Consider the following 15,441-nt stretch of genomic DNA (forward strand, 5'->3'; position numbering starts at 1 on the left):
GCTATTGTCTGCCAGGAGAGGGTTACCAAACAACCAGTTTGTGGAAACTTATCCTTCCCTTCTGCCCCCCACCCCATAGTAAATCAACAAGAAAAGCCAAGAGATGAATAAACTGGGATGTCTGAATGGAATTTCCATTGATTATTCCCCTGGCAAAATGGAATCAATTGCAAGTTTCAACATAGATGGATTCAGCACCCATAACCACAATTCCTGTATATCTGGATAGATTATGGGAATTCTAAAGCAGGTTAAGCCATCTAGACATGGACATGCCCTTTGCTTCCAAGGCCCCTTCCTCCATCCTATGTTAATGCAATGTTTTCTGTAATTTATTTCTGTTCCAGGAGCCAGACTCCACTAAGAAAAAGAGCAAAGAGACTTCATGAATACTTTTATACCAGTTCTTCGAGTGATTGTTGAAGGATGATATTTGAATTACATCCAGCTCACTCCCTCCTATGCACAGAATTCCAGATCCACAGGTTCCTTAGAGAGTTGAGTCTACTTACATCAGAAGTGGGTGATCTTTCCAGCCCATGCAGCCCTCTAGAAGAACTATACAAAAGTCCCACAAGTTTTAAAGTATATTGCTCAGAGCACTGTTAAAATTACTTAAGGCTTACTTATTTATTACTAAGTAGCTTTAAACTTCAGTCGGTTTTGTTGTTTATTGTCACAATTACTGAACCAGCTAACTTCACACGTTGAAACATACTGTGACACTTCCAGGACAACACTGAAAATGAGAACAAAGCAATTAGCTGTGGATCCAGCACAGAATTATTTAATATATCAGACTAGCCTTTTCCTCTCGAAGAAAAATTACTGCCAAAAGGCACATCACCAGACTAGATCATTCTGGTTGCATGACTACATGTTATGAATGTGTCCAGGAACAGGACAATACATGCAGGCTGCATAATTTGGCACAGCTATTATAAGAAAAACTTACTAAATTATAAAAGAAACTGAATCTTTGGAAGTCATTAACTTGGGAAGTCATTTGAGGTTTCTAAGTACAGAGTAGACAAACAAATACCAAAAATCGCAGAAGTTATAGTTGATTCTCCCTTGGAATAATAGGAGTGCGTGACGCTTTGTACTGAGCATCCAAGAGGCTTTCCAGTTCTACAATTCTGTGTAATCAGTTTATGCTTCTTCTAGAGCTCCATTACTGCAATTTCTTGAGGTTATCATACTCTTCATCAGATATGCAGTTAATGGAATACACCTGTGTTTAGATCTTTTACTTTCCTACCTTACCAGTGTGGGAATGAGAGACTTTGAAGCATTTTAGTTTGAAAAAACGAAGAGGGATTCTTTCCTCAAAGGCTGCAGATATGTACAGGAAAACTGGATTATAGTCCTTATTCTTGTTCTCTGATCCTTGTCCAGAATGGAGGTTTTCTTCCTTATGATTCCTACACAGGACCTTTTCCTGTTTACAACGAGGGCTCTACCAGTACAGATTTCTCAGGAAGGATTAAAATCTTCAGGACCTACAGCCTTGTTCTTATGTTTGTTGGATTCATAATTAAATTGTTGGCAAAATACAGCGACTGTAAATTTTATTTAACTATCTTCTCTCCTCTCCCTGCCTCCTCACCCCCATGGCTGAAGAAGGGGGAAAACAGACAAAAACGTACCTAGCAATGTTGTCAGAAAATACTAACTTGAGGACATCCAGTCTTATTTCTTCAAATAGAAAATGTGCTAAGCATAATCAGTCTCTGACATTGTGAAGGATATCAAAACACCAAATTTAGTATCTCATAGATGGGAAGAAAAAAAAAACACAGAAAGAAAAACAGATTTCCACTCAATGGATTACTTTCATGGCTGGGAAGCCACAGTTGCCAAATTTCTGTGGGCCAGCAGTTGGAGAAAAAATTTGCTGTGGGATCAGAACCTATGCTTGCATTCCTTCTTCAGTTTGTATGTCCCATTAGAAAGCAGCTGGAAACTCATGGAAGACTGGAAAAAAATTCTTCCATTTAGAAACCATTTTACCTGTATATAAAATTGGACATTTTTCTTTCTCTTTTACAACAAAATAGCTTTTGTTTTTCAAGTTTGTGTCTCTTCAGGTACACCTATTTTCTATCCGTATGCATACCTCTATAGACCCCTAATGCTTGAGGGAGTAGGCATACAAAGCTTTTTTTACTTAAGCATCAGTGCCAAAGTGTGCCTTGTGTTTAATTTTACTTGCAGAAGTGTGCAACTTCTGCTGTTTCATGTCAATAAAACTGTCTTACAGTTCCTGCAGGCTTTACCAAGATTCACAGGATGAAAGCTGAAAAGTTTAAAACAAAAATGGTGTCCAGATATTTTTGGGTTTTAAATAACAGTCATAACTGTCTAAAATATTCTGCATTTTTGCTAACCAAAAATAATTAATAAAACAAAAAAAGAAGGAAAAAAGCCCTACTTAAAAATATAGCAGTACAATCAATATCATGTTGATTCTTGAATCATTTACACCATGCGAAAACAGTTACATGAACATGTTTAGGCTATCACACAGGAATACAGCACATTAAAAGAGTGTAAATTCCATTTTCATTAGTCAGAGAATAATTTAGCTCTTTCTCTGGTAAACAACAAGATTGGCACGATTAGTTATGACCCTTCTATTAAACTGTAAGATTAAGAGAAAGGAGATTTAACTAAAACGATTGATTTGAAGTTAGTTTGCCCACCTTTATTCAAAACAGAAGCTCCAGAAATTTTATATCTATATTCCTGAACTATTACCACACATCAAAATTTTACTAAAACGATTTCCATTTTGCTGGTAAGGAGTATATATGCAACTTTGATATTCACAAGCTGTTTAATATGCTTATGACTAGCTAGTATCTCTTTGTCTACCAAGGAAAACATAACATTCTATTACTTAAGAAGGATTATACACCCATACTTTCTCTCCTGTAGTTACCATGGATACACATACGATTATGGACACTCAGCAATGCCAAAAGGTTTACATTCAGTCAAAAGCCTCTGAGCTCTAAGTTGTAAAATCTCAGTAGCAGAGTGGCAAGCAGCAGAATATTTTATCATGGAGAAATTGAGGTGTTGGTTTGGAAGCATTTATAAAATAAAGCATTTACATAGGAGAATAAAGCATTCCCAATATTGGATGGTACAACAGTAGTGAAGGTAGCTTTAATCTCTATTTACCTTTTGGGATAAAAATTTAGTTTGCAGATTAAGGTACCTAAAATGAGTCTATATATATGAACTAGATATGTAAACTGGCACTATATATATATAATAGAGGTCTAGTCATTATAATTGGTAGAATCTAGAGAACTGTTCAGCTCACCCTTTAATCCATACGTATATTTGACCAAATGAATAACTGAGGAGTAGCTCTCTGTTCTCCACTAACTATATTGATAAGCTCTCCATTGACCAGACACCTAGCTCTCATGTAAGCACCTACACATAAGTAACTGATTCAGGCATCTCTATCTTTTGCTGAATCTGAAGCCAAGTGGACTTCATCAGAGGTTCCCACTGATGACTATAATCAAGGTTCAACCTGCTAGTAGGGAATTGCAAATTCACTCTGTATTTTGAGTTTAGAAATTCCTTTGTAAGGGTCTTGGGTTTGGGGTTGGCGGGGGGGGAGGGGGGTGATTTGTTGTTGTTTTTTTTTATTTTAATTCAAGGCTCACTGAGAATTCAAGCCAAGATAAGGAAAAGGATAAGGAAAAATCCCAGTTTTATTGACCACAATGACACTGATTAGCAACAAAAAGCTCTTCTGTCATGTTCTGTATTCTTCTGTCATCTGTATTTAAGTCACTTCTAGTACTGAAAAACCTAATATGTAGGCCAGCACTAGATAATCAAATCAAGGTCCCCTATGACAGTGACCAGAGACTATGCTTCTCTTTGGGCTGCTTCCCCTGCCCACAGCTTAGGTTCACCCAAACTGTGCAACAATAGCAACTATATCATCTTTTCTGTTTTCCAAAAGAATTTGCAAGAAGATCCTAGAATCCCGCCCTTTTCTGCATCCCAGCTTCTTATTTTCATCTCCTTTACACCAGTAAAAGGTGGCTAGGCAGTGAGACAAACTGAAGAACGACCCAGCTAATAGTGAATCTTTCTAAGTTAGCTTTCAGTCAAATTAGTTCCTTCATTTGACTAACTTTGACACAAGAAACACACCAAAAACAGCAGCTCCCAACAGAGCAGAAGATGGGAACACCCATGTCAGTGGCAATACAGGGTTCAATTTACATGAAAGTGGCAATGTAACCATAGATTACACATAGGTTAGTGAGACTAGGGATTGTATCTGTCAGTGCACCCGTTGCCTGGGAGTTCTTTGGCTATTCCAGTTTGCTGAGCTCTCTAGTACCTAAGGCGTTTGACTTTTCTACATAGCCACCTTCACCAGCACTTTTGGTTTCCTAATCTATCATTTATCATATTAACACAGAAGCTGTCTTCCACTCTATAAGCATCCTTCAGAAATCCACTACTGTTAGTAAGGTCAAAGCCATTTTCTCCTGTTCCACCACAGTCCTTCAGGCATAATATGCACAGCTGGTTGTTCTTGGCTCTCACAAGTGCTCAGCAGTTGGAACATCCCAATGACCTAACCATCAAGGTTATCTATCCAATTCATCTGTAGCAGAAAGCATGAAATCTTGTAATATCCTTTATGAGTAAAGAAGAATTATCTTGGCAACAAGGAACTCAACTGGAAACAAAGCATTTAAATACTCTCCACCGACTCAGCAGCTAAATCACAAATCAGGGGCCTCCTTCCCGTACTATGGCTAATGCTTATGATAAGTATGAAGCAGACTCACAAGGCCTATGCACTCAGGCAGCTCCTTTATCCTGGACTTCAGTCATTCAGACCACTGCATACCTGCAACAGCCAGCTGTTACTGCCACTGCCTCTTTTTATTTCCAAAAGGTCTTGCGATAGGATGTTGGAACAGGCATTCATGCTATCTTTCTATGCACCAAAACCCCACAGAGCTGAGGAAAAAACCTAGCTTCTTTGACCTGTTCATCAGTCTTATGTTCTGAGCTGTGGGTTGAGGGTCAGCTTTCAGAGCACTGTGCTTATCTGTGGAGTGCCTGCACCAGCAGTATTAGCTCACTGGACTGTATAGCATGCAGGACTTAGCAGAACTCTGAAACAAGCTGAGTATTTAGAAGATGCTGAAGGCAAATCTTGCAGACCCAAGTTGGTCACTTGCAGGAATCCCTGCTTTTAAATTCACTTTGGATATTTGCAGGAAAACCTCTAACTGAAACAAAAATTGCTCTGAAGAGAATCTAACGTGTATTGTACTACAGCTTCATTACAGTACAAGACAGGATATTTTTGTGGTATTGTGCACACACACAATGTAAGAAAAAAGTGTTTTAATTACCATATTACTTCATTCTGTCATTCTTTAGTAGGATTGAGTATACAGCCTGTGTAGAAATTCCTATGGTCATTCCAATATGGTAGTTTTCAAGTTTACTGTACTTGTTTAACATATCAGTTTTAGGGTTTTTTTCCACTGTTTCCAATGTGAAGAGATTTGGGGGTTTTTTTGTTGGACTTTATCCTTCTCACATCCTTTTGTTTCTAATGGAATTGTCTTTATTTCTAACCCTCACTTGTTAATAAATTCAATAGTTTTCTATTACATCATAGGGAATATTTAAGATAGCTGTCTATACAAAAGTTGAGGAAGAAGAGAACTGAAAACTGCCTAAGGAAAGTGCCTTTGTCCCCTAAGGGGACAAAACTACAGCAGGATAATTAAAAGAAAAAAAATTAGTTCTCATTTTGTGGAAAATATGGATTGCGTCTTCCAACAAATCCAATCTTCCTGTTATATCTTTCACTTCTTTTGTACAGTGGAATGAACCTGTACCATTAACATTTGTACTTCTTGTTTGCCATTGAATTTCCACTGGAGAAAGATTTAAACACTAAATAATTCTACTCATACCACTACAAAGGCTACTTTTCAAAGTGTTGACTTTTTGAGACCAATTTGATGCTTTCTTTTCCCTGGAGAAAAGTCAGCCCTTTATCTCTCTGGCAACACTGTAGAAGACCACCAAATTATATTTCTAAAGTAGTCACTATCAAGGCCACTCTTTGCTTATATTATTTCCTGCTTCACAGTCATTTTTGTTGATTTCTCTTGTATTTTTTTCAAAGGTTTTAAATATATTACATGATAGCTGTGGAGTTACATCTTTAATTCATGTGAATAATGAGCTACTGTAAAAAATGGATTGATCTTTTCTGGGAAGTTCATCCATATATCACAGTCTGCACATAGCTCTAATTCAGTAAAAGATCCATTATTTGCCACCATAGCACAGTATCTTCTTCCCACCCCAGTATGGGCGAGGAGCCAATGCAGACTTAAGGGTAGCATTGGAATGAGGAGTTGTGGTCCGCTGTCAGAGTGGAACCACGTTTTTGGGACCAGGATGTATTTTTTACCTTCCCCCATGGAAATTATATAGGAAAATCAGTACAACTTTCCTCTTTACATATGTATGACCTAGTATCAACAGACGAGGAGAAGGCTGAGGTACTCAACAACTTTTTTGCTTCAGTCTTCTCTGGCAACTGCTCTCCTCACCCCTCCCGAGTCAATGGACGACATGTTGGGGACCAGAGGGGTAAAGCCCCTCCCAATGTAAGGGAAGATCAGGTTTGTGACCACCTGTGGAACCTGAACATATATAAGTCTATGGGACCTGATGAGATGCATCCCAGAGTCCTGAGGGAATTGGCTGATGTAGCTGCCAAGCCACTCTCCATGATATATGAAAAGTCATGGCAGTCAGATGAGGTCCCTGGTGACTGGAAGAAGGGAAACATTGTGCCCATCTTTAAAAAGGGTAGAAAGGATGACCCTGGGAACTACTGACCTGTCAGCCTCACCTCTGTGCCTGGGAAGATCATGGAACAGATCCTCCTAGAAGCTATGCTAGAGCACATGGAGGACAGGGAGGTGATTCGGGACAGCCAACATGGCTTCACCAAGGGCAAGTCCTGCCTGACCAACCTAGTGGCTTTCTACGAGGGAGTTACCACATCAGTGGACAAGAGAAAAGCAATGGATGTCATCTATCTGGACTTCTGTAAAGCCTTTGACGTGGTCCCCCACAACATCCTCCTCTCTAAATTGGTGAGATACGGATTTGATGGGTGGATTGTTCAGTGGATAAGGAATTGGTTGGATGGTCACATCCAGAGAGTGGGAGTCAATGGCTCAATATCCAGATGGAGATCAGTGACAAGTGGTGTCCCTCAGGGGTCTGTACTGGGACCAGTGCTGTTCAATGTTTTCATCAATGACATTGACAGCAAGATCGAGTGCACCCTCACCAAGTTTGCAGATGACACCAAGCTGAGTGGTGCAGTTGACACACCAGAAGGACAGGATGTCATCCAGAGGGACCTGGACAAGCTGGAGAAGTGGGCCTGTGAGAACCTTATGAGGTTCAACAAGGCCAAGTGCAGGGTGCTACACCTGGGTGGAGGCAATCCTCAGTTTCAATACAGGCTGGGGGATGATGTGATTGAGAGCAGCCCTGCGGAAAAGGACTTGGGGGTACTGATGGACGAAAAGCTGGACATGAGCCAGCAATGTGCACTCGCAGGCCAGAAGACCAACCGTATCCTGGGCTGCATCAAAAGCAGCGTGGCCAGCAGGTCGAGGGAGGTGATTCTGCCCCTCTACTCTGCCCTGGTGAGACCTCACCTGGAGTACTGCGTCCAGCTCTGGAGCCCTCAGCACAAGAAGGACATGGAGCTGTTGGAGCGAGTCCAGAGGAGGGCCATGAAAATGATCTGAGGGCTGGAGCACTTCTCCTATGAGGACAGGCTGAGAGAGAGAGTTGGGGTTGTTCAGCCTGGAGAAGAGAAGGCTCTGGGGAGATCTTATAGCAGCCTTCCTGTACTTAAAGGGGGCCTATAGGAAAGATGGGGACAGACATTTTAGCAAGGCCTTTTGTGACAGGACAAGGAGTAATGGTTTTAAACTAAGGGAGGGCAGATTTAGACTGGATTTAAGACAGAAATGTTTTACAATAAGGGTGGTGAGCCACTGGCACAGGTTGCCCAGAGAGGTAGTGGAGGCCCCATCCTTGCAAACATTCAAGGTAATTCTGTCATCATTCCTTAGCTTCGTTATAAATTGAATCTAATCACACTAAGAAAAACTAGGAATTTCCAATTTAATGTCAGCTGATTAAAAAAAAGGTAATATCATTCGAGAGCATAAGAAGACCTTCGATATAGTAAAGACCTCAGGCACTTGCAGTATTGCATTTCAGCGTTCATTAGACCTCATCTAGAATTTTGTATCCAGTATTGTGCCCCCCCTTAACCTCCATACAGGAAAGACATTGATAAGCTCGAGTTAGTTCAGCGGATAACCACCAAGTTTTGTTCAGCCTGGAGAAGGGAAGGCTTTCAAGGGAACCCAATAGCAGCCTTCCAGTGCCTATAAGGAGGTCATCAAGAAGATGGAGCTAGACTCTTCACTGCGCTGAATGTTGGGAGGATGAGTGACAATGGGCATAAATTGAAGCAAAAGACGTTCAAATGGAAATAAGGATATAAGGAAAAACATTTTCACTATCGTAAGAGTCAAGTGGTGGAGCAGTTGGCCCAAAGATGCAGTGCAGTCTCCTTCCTTGGAGGCTTTAAGATGAGACTACATAAAGCCCGGAGCAACCTGATCTGATCTCAAAGCTGACCCTGCTTTGAGTAGGAGATTGGACTAGAGACATCCTGAGGTCCCTTATAACTGGAACTATCCTATGATCTTATGATCTTATGATTTTATGAAGAAAATTTGTTTCTGATCTTATTCCAATGCTTCAGGTAACAGCAAAAACTTTCACCTGTCTAATAATCTTATAGGCTCTCTCCACATCTGGGATTTCTCTTTCATAAGTAATACTGGGAATGTAATTGCAAAATTAAGGTTTGTAAAGGAGGGTGATGTAGGGCTGATTTCTATGGATGACATGAACACATGTCTATGCCATACAACAGAATTCAGTGCAGAACTCCCTGAGTTAGCACCAACCAATCTCTCTCTGAAAACAGAGATACTAAAGTTAAATGAACATGGTGAACATGGAGCTAATTAATTGACTGAGGGATGGGATCTATTAATTCAGAAACAGGGTCATGCAAACACAGTTATGTTGCTTGTGAGTTCTGAGAAAAGCTCCATGCAGCTATCTCTGCACGTTGATCAATGACAGCAGCTTCCACAGAGGTGTTCATGTGCCTGTGGAGGATCTCTGGATGAAACACAAATAATACTGTAGAGAACTAAATGCATGCCCACAGAGTTTATTATGGGAAACTTCAAGTCTTTTGTGGCTCCTCTCCTCCTCACAATAAGTAATATTACAAGGCTTTTTTTTACAGCATTTTATAAATGTTGTGAAGTCAATCCCTATGAAATGGATATTCCTAATTAACAATACTCCTATCATTATGCTGAAGGAATCAAATAGTCAGCCATCCTCATTTAAGACATTTGGAATTGGGAGGTTATCACAGAGACGTTGTGCTGCACATATAAATAATTGTTTTATAACTTGGCTATATATATGACTCAATGCACAGAAAGAAACTGTTGACAGAATTACCAACTCTGACAGCAGAAAAAAAAATAGCTTTCATGACATACATACCCAAGAGCACAAAATGTCTTAAAAGCAGTACAGAGCAGAAGAAACAAGACTATTATATATAGGACATTATTGTTTCTGACCACAGGCCAGTATCTCTTGTCTACAACAAAAAACTTGCTCTTCTCCAGAAATAACGAATGAAATAGAATGTTCTATTCACCCTTTGGTTCTCAACAAAACTCGGGAATGTGAAAGGAAAGAACAAATTTTTTCTAAATCAGTGTTTTTGCCAGTATTGCAGAAAGTGAAATTATATAAAAAAAAGTTTACTATTTTGAAATTGAAGAAAGTTGCTGTTTAAATAATGGGTTGTATAATTTCTTGTAATTGTTACTGCTGTTTCAGATCCCTGCATCATTAATAATCGTAAGTGCCTGAGTGTGAATTTTATTTATCAGTTATTACAGTGAAAAAGTGAACTCAACAAAGAGATGACAAATTTAAGTTTTCTCCATTATATTCTTGCATTAACTACAAATTAAGGATAAATTGATATCCATTTATATTTCAGGAAGCTGTACTGTTCGTTTACTTCTTTTACCTCTAAAACTAAATCAATGTCAAGTATCATGCTAGGAGGCACTGTATTGCTAGAAATGCTTGAATGGATTTTTAATTCTGAAACACTGGTATAAATATGAATTAGCATCAACAGAAACACTCTATGATTATGCCAACATGAACATAATCAGAATCTGACCTGTCCTATTTAAAAGATGTAAAGCTCATACTGTAATTTCTTTTGTCAATAGAAAAGCCATTGCCCAGACCACATTTTAATTAACGACCCTGAATTCTGTTTGCAGATTCAATTAAGAAAAGATGTCCTAACCTGTTCTTCAAAGGACAGGTTCTTGTCCTAACAACAGGTTCTTGTCCTAACCTGTTCTTCAAAGTTACAATGCAGTTTACTGAATACATTATCAGTTATGGGTTCTGAGAAACTGTTCTAGCGGTTGTTGGGACAACATTTTACAATTACAAATAAAATGCATTATTAGAAAAAAAAATTGCATTAAAGTATTACAGTTTCCCTTAAAACTGAGTGTGAATAAGCACAGAACTGAGGAAAGACTTCAGTGACCATTTACATTCTTCTCTTTCTCAGTCCCCACATTTAGTTTGCTATATGAACAGTAATAGCCCTATATGATCATTATAATATGACACATTTCTAACAGTCTCTAGGATCGCTGTAATAGAAAAAGCCAGGACAGTCAAAATCAGAAATTTAAAAGCATTGATTTACTCATCTAAATAACAGGCCTAATATTCTGTAATGAAATGCTCAAAAAAAAAGCAATGGAAACTAAACACTAATCTTGGATGTATATAGAATGTAAAATCATGTTCTCTAGTGATAATTTTGACTCAGTAAATCTATGTGGTAAGCACAAACATTTATTCCTAAATGTTTTGCGAATAATTTTTAATCAATTTATTTTATAGCATCATAGAAACAGCAGTTGGGAGGGCCCTCTGGAGATCTCTTGTCCAACTTCTTATTCAAAGCACGGCTGTCACCTAACTAGGTCAGGCCAGCTTTGCCTTTGTCTGGCTGAGTTGTGAAAAGCACCAAAGGTGGAGATTGCCACCACCTCTGTGGGTAACCAGTTCCAGTGCCACACCACACTCCTTGTGGAAAAGTTTTTCCTCCTCCAGCTGGACCTCCCAAGGTGCAATCTGGGGCTGTTGTCCCTTACTACATCATCTGCCATTACCAAGCAGGGTTTTGGCTTTGCTGTCTTTGACAGGAAGCATGCTTCAAGTGATTGCAGGCTGCTATTAGATTGCCCTTGGCCTCCTCTTCACTAGACTAAACAAGCTTAGATGCCTCAGTTTCTCCTCATGTGTCATGTGCTTTAGTCTAGCTTGTCTCGATAGCCTTCCACTGGACCCTGTCTCCAGTCTCTCAACATCCCTCTTGATTTGGGAATCTCAGAACTGAATACAGTATTCAGTGTGGCCTCACCAATGGTGAGTACAGGGCATAACAACTTCCCTCAGTCTGCTGTCCTTGCAACTCCTGACGTAGCCCTGTATGCATTTTGCTTTCTTCATGATGAGAGCACACTGCTTGCTCTCATTCAGCTTGGCATCCATAGTAATCCCCAGGTTCTTTTCAGTGTTGCTGCTATTGAGCCAGTCAGTTCCCATCCTGAGTTGACGTGTGGGGTTATTTTGCCCCAGGGGCAGAACTATGGACTCCTTGTTGAAGTTTGTGATGTTGCCTGCCTCCTCAAGATTATGAAGGTCTGCCTGGAGAGCAGATTCATTGTTTGTCTTGTTGGCCACGCTGCTGATTTAGTTTTGTCATCATATTTGCCAAGGGTACCCTGTTTCATCAAGTGCTATGTTTATAGCACACTGTAGTATGATATAAAGAAAAAGTCTTTTACCTTTTTTCAAGTGTGGATCCTCTACCTTTTCTGGAAGTCCTGAAGTGTTTCTCTGGGACTTCTCCTTTTAACATACCTTTGATAGTTACCAATACTCTGCTTATTTCTTTCCTGTTGCATCTCCTACTTTTCATGTTCACTATTTTGAAAACTACATCAGCATTTGCTTTCCCTGCTGTTCTAATGCAGAAGCAGATGTCTTTATCTTAAAAAGATTTTGACACTTCTCTTGGCTAAGTAACTTTTGGCAAATTAGATTGTGTAAGCAGCTTACTACTTGTGAGTAAAATAGTCAGAGATACTATGATGCCGACAGTGAAAGAATTCTCAGAAGCATCAATCTGCCAAACTTTGGATCATCCCCAGCAACAATATCAATATTTTTCCTTTAATAATTATCCCTGCATTATAAAAACTGATACAAATACAGTCATGTCCTTGCATTTGCAGGTAAGTAGATCTTTCCCGATTCTTAGCATGAGAAGCTACCTTTACAGATGTTTACAATGGTGTCAGTAGTGCCTGACCCACCTTTTCCCACCATAATAAAATAAAATGACATATTTCTGAAAACAACAGTTTGTAAAATCTACTGTGAACTGCATAGTAATTTTTGAAGGCAAGTCTGGACATGTTATGTCACAAGCCCCAAATCATTATCACAGGAATCTCATAATTTCACAGTATCAAATTATTTACACACATTCTTTGTCGGACACCTCAACAAAGTCCCATCAAATCTGGCAAATCAGAGAATCAAAATTATGCTTATTGCCAACCATTTATCTCTTACACCAATCCACTGGCATCTCAGCTTGCTGCTGTAATATAACAGATACTAACAAAGCAAAGCATGGTGCAGCTTTGCTCGATAGAGGCCATGCAGGTAGGATGTAAGTTACAATGCTTCTACAAAGCATGTGGCATCTGGATTGTAGTTCATGTTCAGTAACACTGTCAATTATCCCAAAACTGGAAGGAAAAAGGGTTAAAAAATGCATAATGCTTTATGTTCAGTTTACAGAGTTTACGTGTCTTTTGTTGACAGTTTAGTCCTATAGCTTATGCATTTATTTTCCTGGATTGTACTAGGATTGCTTGAGGATATAGGACAGCAGAGAACTTGACTCACTGTATGGGGGCCCACATGTCTATGAATTTGTAATGTTGAACCACATATTTTATACATAAATGATGTCTTAAATATACTTTGCTTGCAGTGTGTATTATATGATAGGTGCTTTCTCAGAAAACTGAAATGTTTGATTTTAGCATCTAGAGATAGAAAAGCAGGAAAAAATTGAATGAAACAGAACACAGTATTAGAGTATGCTCTTAAATCTTTTGTACTAGCTACAGACTAGTTGTCATCACTAATTAGATCAACTTCAAGAGTTTAAACAGCAAGCTTATTTTTCCATGGTTTCTAGTCCATTATAGTAGCTATTTGTCTCCTTCTACCAGCAGGACTGGCCAAACAAATTACACCAGGGATAATTTACTAATATTTCCGTAGTCATTTCCAAATAAGGAAGAGATGCCCTCCATCCTAGAAAGCTTATATATAAACATTTGCCTTTATGAGCTTTTGATGTGACTCTGAGGAGGTCTGAGCCTTGAGATAGTACTAACCAATTTTATCTGTAGAATGAGCATACCCCAAAACAAAACACTAAAGTAATTCTAATCTCTATGTTTTCTTAGACAACCCCTTAAAACAGAGCAAATGCAGATCTTCTGGATGATGCAGATAAATAAAAGTTTTGAAAACAAATCTTCCCCCTATTTTCTATTTCCTTTCAGAATGAGCCCCTCCTTCCAGATGCTCTGGAGTCCAGCAATTTGCACTGCCTTCCTGGGTTGCAGCAACCTTCACAAAGTCTCCCTCCGGGTCTCTAGGAATGTATCCTCTCCTTGACCTCTGAGGCTTGGCTGTGGATCTGCTCCTTTGCAACAAGCAAGCCATGTGCTTTGTCAGGAGTCTTTCAGTCTGCATGCAGACATTGTAATCTCCTCCTTTCCCTCCCCCCGTCCACCTGACACAGACTGACACAGCCAGGAAAAGCAGAGGCAGCCTTTCTCACTGCTGTTCTGTCACACCCTTTTAAAACAAACGAGAAGGGGAAAAAAAATCCAACCATAAAATAGAGACTAAACCATGAACAAGAAAATTACTTTTGTCATCTGTCAGAAGGCAAAAAGCAGCAGAAATTGGAGGCACTCTGAGTGCCTCCATCTAAACTGCAAAGGCTTTCCTAGCTTCCAGGCTCAGGTGTGCACCCTGTTCATTTTCCTGCCTCCGGTAAGATCTGAGGTGAGACCTGGACTCATCAACTCTCCTTAGGCCCTGGTTTCTGGGGAGAGAAGATACAGGTATATGAACCAGAATGGTTCAGGCTTATGCTCATCTTCCAGAGTCTGGATTACACTAGCATAGTCCAGAATGAGGATGATATGAATACCTTGTATTAGGCAACACAGAAAAGAGCAGATGGACAGATCTTACAAAATAATTAAAATGTGTCCACCTCTTTGACCCCTCTAGTTACCTCTCAAAGATGTTGTCGAATAATTTTCTGTCCAGCTTCTAACACTGCTAACTGTTGTCATGGCATCTGACTGCTTCCTAAAATAATAAAATACAATATTAATTGCAATCTGTGTAGATGAAAAACATAGCATAACATTAGAAAGTTTCTACTTTAGGAAAACACAGGGAAAGAGGTGACCATTACTGAATGTAGGTTTTTGTAGGAAGGTGACATTATTACGAGTTGAAGTTCTCACCTGAAGCAGGGACAGCCTCTAGAATGTGCCACTGTTGGATCCTAGTGGAGAAAATAAACAAGAAATAGGAAGTGAACCCCGTTGGTAATACAACTGTCTCTCCCATAACCATACCTCACCTTTTTTGTAAGCTCTTTTTTTCAGCTGCATTCGTTGATTGACTCTGTCAGATTTCAAAAACTCTGTCAGGTAGGATAATCTAGACAAAACTGAGGAATTCCAAACCCTCTTTTCTGCAGTTTACCAGCTTCATTTTTGCTTACTCATGAAAGACAATGCCACTGCTGGGATTCACCGTGGCCTGTGTATGTCAGTCCATACCCTACTGCTCACTGCTTCATTTTGCCATGTGTTTCTTGTCTATAAACTCAATATGTAAATTAGAGTCATTATGTCTTCCCTGCATTTTCTCATAGAAAAGCTTTTTCCTTGCTGATATTTCCTTCAGATACATTGTAAATTCCTTCTGAAGCTACTTTGATAATCCATTCCACTCTACTATTTTTTATCCATGGTACAAATATCTTGGCAGACACCG

General features: G+C 39.4%; 1 long non-coding RNA gene across 2 annotated transcripts; it reads right to left on the reverse strand.

Moving 5' to 3' along the window:
• Nucleotides 1-675: 675 nt before the first annotated feature.
• Nucleotides 676-15,068, reverse strand: LOC142408585 (uncharacterized). Of its 2 annotated transcripts, none has more exons than XR_012775347.1 (4): nt 15,023-15,068; nt 14,904-14,944; nt 14,666-14,742; nt 676-739 (listed from the first exon to the last, which is right to left on the reverse strand). It is a non-coding gene; the product is annotated as an uncharacterized LOC142408585 (long non-coding RNA). The 2 variants fall into 2 exon arrangements; XR_012775346.1 differs by lacking the exon at nt 676-739 and adding an exon at nt 13,950-14,217.
• Between the last annotated feature and the right edge of the window lie 373 nt (nt 15,069-15,441).

This window comes from Mycteria americana, chromosome 4, assembly GCF_035582795.1.
Source record: "Mycteria americana isolate JAX WOST 10 ecotype Jacksonville Zoo and Gardens chromosome 4, USCA_MyAme_1.0, whole genome shotgun sequence".
Lineage (NCBI taxonomy): Eukaryota > Metazoa > Chordata > Aves > Ciconiiformes > Ciconiidae > Mycteria > Mycteria americana.